The sequence below is a fragment of the Erinaceus europaeus genome, chromosome 18 (assembly GCF_950295315.1).
Source record: "Erinaceus europaeus chromosome 18, mEriEur2.1, whole genome shotgun sequence".
Lineage (NCBI taxonomy): Eukaryota > Metazoa > Chordata > Mammalia > Eulipotyphla > Erinaceidae > Erinaceus > Erinaceus europaeus.
Window position 1 is genome coordinate 37,816,590 of NC_080179.1, and position 6,756 is coordinate 37,823,345.

Sequence of the window (6,756 nt, forward strand, 5' to 3'; positions counted from 1 at the left end):
CACCAAACACAAAACTCAATTCCAAGTGGATCAAGGACTTGGATATTAGACCTGAAACTATTAGATAGTTAGAGGAAAATATTGGCAGAACTCTTTTCCACATAAGTTATTTTATTGTTGTAGTTATTATTATTTTTATTGTTATTATTGATGTCATCATTGTTGGATAGAACAAAAGAAATAAAGAGAGGAGGGAAGACATATAGAGGGAGAGAAAGATAAACACCTGCAGACCTGCTCCACTTCCAGTGAAGCTACTCCCCTGCAGGTGGGGCTCCAACAGGGATCCTTCTGCCCACCCTTGCACTTTGCCCCACCTGCACTTAACCTGCTGTGCTACAGCCCGATTCCCCAAATAAATTTTAAAGATATCTTCAATGAAACAAATCCAATTACAAAGAAGACTAAGGCAAATATAAACGCATTGGACTACATTAAATTAAAAAGTTTCTGCACTTCAAAAGAAATCAATACCAATACAAAGAAACCCCTCACAGAATGGGAGAAGATCTTTAACTGCCATACATCAAAAAAGAGTCTAATAACCAAAATATATAAAAAGCTTGCCAGGCTCAACAACAAGAAAACAAATGACCTCATCCAAAATCGTGGAGAGGACATGGATAGAATATTCACCACAGAAGAGATCCAAAAGGTCGAGAAACACATGATAAAAAAAAAAAGTTCCAAGTCTTTGATTGTCAGAGAAATGCAAATAAAGATGACAATGAGATATATTTCACTCCTGTGAGGATATCATATATCAGAAAAGGTAGCGGCAACAAATGTTAGAGAGACTGTGGGGTCAAAGGAACCCTCCTGCACTGCTGGTAAGAATGTTAATTGGTCCAGACCCTGTGGAGAGCAGTCTGGAGAACTCTCAGAAGGCTAGAAATGAACCTACCCTATGATCCTGCAATTCCTCTCCTGGGGATATATTCTAAAGAACCCAACACATCCATCCAAAAAGATTTGTGTATAACTATATTCTTAGCAGCAGGATTTGTAATAGCAAAAATCTGGAAGCAACCAAGTGTCCAACAACAGATGGGAGGTTGAGCAAGTTGTGGTATATATACACAATGGAATACTACTCAGCTATAAAAAATAGTGACTTCATTATTTTTAGCTGATCTTGGATGGAGCTTGAAGAAATCATGTTAAGTGAAATAAGTCAGAAACAGTAAGATGAATATGAGATGATCTCACTCTCAGGCAGAAGTTGAACAATAAGATCAGAAGAGAAAATATAAGTATAAACTGAATTACAGTTGGTGTATTGCACAAAAGTAAAAGACTCTGAGGTGGGTGGGAGGGAAAGTATAGGTCCAAAGAGGATGACAGAGGATCTAGTGGGGAGTGTATTGTTATGTGGAAAAATGAGAAATGTTGTGTACAAACTAATGTATTTACTGTCAAATATAAAAAATTAATCTCCCAATAAAGAAATTAAAAAAAAACCTGAATGCACCAATCTTGGACAAAGGAATCAAAACAGTTATTAAGAATCTTCCAAAAACCAAAGTTCTGGACCAAATGGCTTTACAAATGAATTCTACAAAACCTTCAGGAAACTGTTAATGCCCATACTTCTAAAGCTCTTCCACAAGATCGAAGAAACAGGAACACTCCTTTCCAACTTCTATGAAGCCAACATCACCCTATACCAAAAGCAGATAGGGACACAACATAAAAGAAAAGCCACAGACCAAAATATTAAATGGAAGAAGGAGGGAAAATGGTGCTGGGAAAACTGGATTGAAACATGCAAAAGAATGAAACTGAACCACGTTATATCACCAGAAACAAAAATCAACTCCAAATAGATCAAGGACCTGGATGTTACACCAGAAAATATTAAATACTTAGAGGAAAACATTGGTGGAACACTTTCCCACCTAAACCTCAAGGACATCTTTGATGAAACAAAACCAATTGCAAGGAAGACTAAAGCAGAAACAATCCAATGGGACTACATCAAATTTAAAAGCTTCTGCACATCCAAAGAAACTATCACACAAAGAGAACCCTTCCAGAATGGGAAAAGATCTTTACATGCCATACATCAGACAAGAGACTAATCACCTAGATATACAAAGAACACAGCAAACTTGGCAACAAAAAAGCAAATGACCCCATCCAAAAATGGGCAGAGGATATGAACAGAACATTCACTACAGAAGAGATCCAAAAGGGTAAAAAACGCATGAAAATTTGCTCCAGGTCACTTATTATCAGAGAAATGAAAATAAAGACAACACTGAGATACCACCTCATCCCTGTGAGAATGTCATACATCAAAAAGGACAGCAGCAACAAATGCTAGAGTGGCTGTGGGGACAAAGGGACCTTTCTGCACTGCTGGTGGGAATGTAAATTGGTCCAATATTTCTGGAGAGCAGTCTATAGAACTCTCACAAGGCTAGACATGGACTTTCCATATGACCCAGTAATGCATCTCCTAGGGATATACTCCAAGAACCCCATAATGCCCAACCAAAAAGATATATGTATGGATATGTTCATAGACAGCAGGAACTTCCCACTTCCTCTATAGAGCCTATATTTCCTCAGTCCCGGAAGCTCTAGAGTGGGGCTCACTTTCCTGCATGCTTCTCTCAATTCATACCAAATGATACTGCATCTACTGATCCCAACCTAATCAGTGTAACGAGGACCACCTCAGCATTCTGGCATAAAAGAGTTAAAAGATATTTTCTTGTCACTTAAAAATGCTAAGCCTTCTGCAGTTTGCCCTGAGACTTCTGTTTCAGCAGACACGTGTTTGGTTCCTCTGGCAGCCACTTATCCAGTGGCTTCCACTTCCGTGACTCCTCTCCCCACTGATACCTCATCATTAAGAGACCTTGAGGCTGAGATACAAAAGTTAAAAGAGATGTTCTCAGTGCTTAACCACTCTAATTCCTCTGCAGTTTGCCCCAAGACTTCTGTTTTGGCAGACACCTGTTCGGTTTCTCCAGCAGCCGCTTCCCCAGCGGCTTCCACATCCATGACTCCTTCCCTCGCTGATACCTTGTCATCAAACCAAGTCCACAACTTCCCGGTAAATGTGGCCCCCAATAAACAAAACCCTCAAGTGTGGCATCCATACTCCTCCAAAGAACTCATAGAAATCAGGCAGGCAGTGAAGGAGGATGGAATTCAGGCCCCATGGACCAAGTCCATTTTATGAGGCTTTTAACAGCACTTTAATACCCCCCAAGATTGGAGGGACTTAGCTCTTGCTGCACTCCCAGACCCCCTTCACCTGCAATGGGAGGCATGCTTTCGTGATGAATGCTCAAAACAGTCCCAGAAAAATAGTCACAAACAGCTAGAATGGAATTTTGATGCATTGTTTGGAGCTGGAGAGCTTGAAACTGGAATTCAGCAGGCAGAAGCCAAGTTTCCAACCAGTTATTTTGAACAGGTACGCATTTGCACAACACAAGCATGGGAGAGGTTAACCCCATCCACAGGAGAGGCCTCAGTCTCCATTAACTCCCTTCACCAAGAAACCGATGAATCCCTAACTAACTTCATTGCCAGGGTGCGGTCAACCTTAGAGAAAAAGATTTATAATCCTGAAGTCCGTTCTCTCCTCCTGTGTTCTATTGTCTGGGATGGCATGATTCCAGAATTCCATCAGGCATGCCTCAGTCTTAAATGCCAACACCCAGATAATTGGATTTTAACAACACAGGAATTTAGACCAGGCTTTTATGGGGCACCCATTATGACACAGGCTTATGCAGTTACCCCACATAATCAAAACGGGGCCTGCTTTCAGTGCAGGCACCAAGGGCATTGGCATAACCAATATCCAGATAAGTCAGGACCCCGCCTCCAGTTAGGACAACCATGCCTCCAGTCAGGGAAACCCCGCCTCCAGTCAGGGCAACTCCGCCTTCAGTCAGGGAGCCAGAGTCCATGAACACCTTGTCCTATATGTCAGAAAGGTTTTCATTGGAGGAGAGATTGTTGGTCCAAGTTTCATAAAGATGGCATGCCCCTGAATGGTACAAATTCAGGGCCTGAGATTTTGTGAACCACTCCTGTTTTAGAACGAGGTCACCCTACTATGACAGTAAGGATTGGCAATATTCCTTTTAAATGTTTGATTGACATGGGGGCAGAAAAGACGATTTTAAGGCAAGCAGAAGTTCCCCCAAATTGGGAACTCCTCCCAGGACCCTGTATACATGGAGTTGGAGGGATGACCCAAGCCTTTCTCACAAGAGATTGCTCATGAGGGAAGACTCTGAAGGGACTACCGGACACTTCCACCCTTTGGTAGCTGATATTAGCACCAAACTACTGGGCAGGGATCTTCTGGAATGTCTTGATGTTATGATATCCACAGATGCCTCTGAAGAGTGTAACACCCGCTCCTGCGAGACTAGATCTAATCAGCACCCCCAATACTAACTGCCACTGTTCGTAACCAAACTCCCTGCTTAGACTGACTTTCTAATGAGCCTGTATGGGTGGAACAGTGGCCTTTGCCTAAGGATAAGCTAGAAATTTTAAAAGAGCTCGTCCGAGAGCAGTTGTCCTTGAGACACATTCGTCATTCTTGAAGCCCATGGAATACTCCTGTCCTTGTGATTAAAAAGCACTCAGGAAAATGGTGCCTCCTCCAAGATCTCCATGCAATAAATAAAACCATGCAGGTCTGAGGCTCCCCCCAAAGGGGTTTGCCTCTTGCTTCTGCAATTCCCACAGGAATTCCAATCATAGCTATTGATATACAAGACTGTTTTTTCTCTATTCCCTTGCATCCGCAAGATTGTAAACGTTTAGGGGGTCGGGTGGTGGCACAGTGGGTTAAGCGCATGTGGCGCAAAGCACAGGGACCTGCGTAAGGATCCCAGTTCAAGCCCCCGGCCCCACCTGCAGGGGAGTCACTTCACAGGCGGTGAAGCAGGTCTGCAGGTGTCTATATTTCTCTCCCCTTCTCTGTCTTCCCCTCCTCTCTCCATTTCTCTCTGTCCTATCCAACAACGAATTGCATCAACAAGGGCAATAATAATAACCACAACGAAGCTACAGCAAGGGCAACAAAAGGGGGAAAAAATGGCCTCCAGGAGCAGTGGATTCATGGTGCAGGCACCGAGCCCAGTAATAACCCTGGAGGAGAAAAAAAAAAAAAGATTGTAAACGTTTTGCCTTCTCTGTTCCTTCTATTAATAATGCCAGCCCTGCTGATAGATTTGAATGGGTGGTGCTGCCCCAGGGCATGGCCAATAGTCCTACAATTTGTCAAGAGGCTGTTAAATCTGCCCTTTTTCCATATATTCATAAGGGCCTTAATGTTTTTCACTACATGGATGACATATTAATATGGGAGAGAATTAGATACAGATCTCTGTGTCCTGCGTGATTTTCTCATTCCTGCCTTAAAGAAAAGTGGCCTTGATGTAGCTCCTGAGAAGATACAGCTAATTCCTCCAGTATCTTTCTTAGGTTCAGAGATTTCTCTAACGCATATTCATCCCTTAAAACCTAGTGTTACTTTTCCTTCTAACCTTACTCTTGCTTCTTTACAAAGTTTTCTTGGAAATTTAAATTGGCTTACTAGCTGCCTCCAACCACTGTTTGACCTGTTAAAAGGAAACAAACAGCCCTCCTCAAAACGTATGTTAATTCCCGAGGCCTCCTTGGCACTGGAAAGGGTTAACCAGGCCCTCCAGAACATACACTTTGTTCGATTATCCCCCTCCTCTTTGGTAAACCTTCTAATCTTTAACTCCACCCCCACAGTAGGGGGGCACTGTGACAGAACCATGGGGTTCTCAAGTGGCTTGACACACCAGTAGGCGGAGCTCCAAGACTCCTCACTGAGATAGACATGTTAGTATTCATGGTTTGCCAAGGAGAAATAGGTCTGTGCAGGTCTTAGAGAAAGAACCAGATTTAATTATTCTTCCTTTTTCTCTCACAGATACAGTGTGGCTCATACGCCATCATTCCAGTTTTGCCATAAGTTTTGTGGGGTCTCCAGGATAAATAGATAACCATTTTCCTTCAAATAAATTGATAGCTTCATTACCTCTTTTGCTTCTACTAGTAACTAAACTTTTCTCTTGAGATCCCATCCCTTCTGCTCCTTCAGTCCACTGATTGTGGAAAAAAGGGAGCTGCTGCCCTTATATATTACCCAGACAAACAATCCCCTAAACCTCTCTTTACTGAGCTTCCTGATAATTCCCCTCAGTACAAAGAACTTTATGCTGTTTTCCTTGCATTAAAAGCTGTACCAGAATCCTTCAACCTTTTTTCTGACAGTATGTATACTGTTACTTACTTCCATGGCTTGCTCGTTCTTATGTGAGAATTGATGACAACCCACTTTCCCCTCTCTTGATTCAAATCACCTCTATGCTCTGTTCTCGAACCCAACCACTGTATATTCAACACCTTCATTCCCACAGCCCTCTTCCTGGTTCCCTGTCCAAAGGGAATGTTGCAGCTGACCGCCTTGCCTCCACAGGAACTCTCCTAGTCTCTGTCTCTGATCCTGCCGACTTTCATTCCCTAACCCATATTAATCTTAAAGGCCTTCGAGCTCGATTTCCTAATGTTCCTTTACCACAGTTGAAACATATCCTTGCTACATGTTCTTCCTGTGAAAGTCTCATAAAAACACCTGCTATTCAAACTCTTGGGGTTAACCTCTGAGGCTTAAAAGCCAATGCTCTTTGGCAAATCAATGTCACATACCAAACTTTGGCAAACAAAAACATGTGTTTGTAT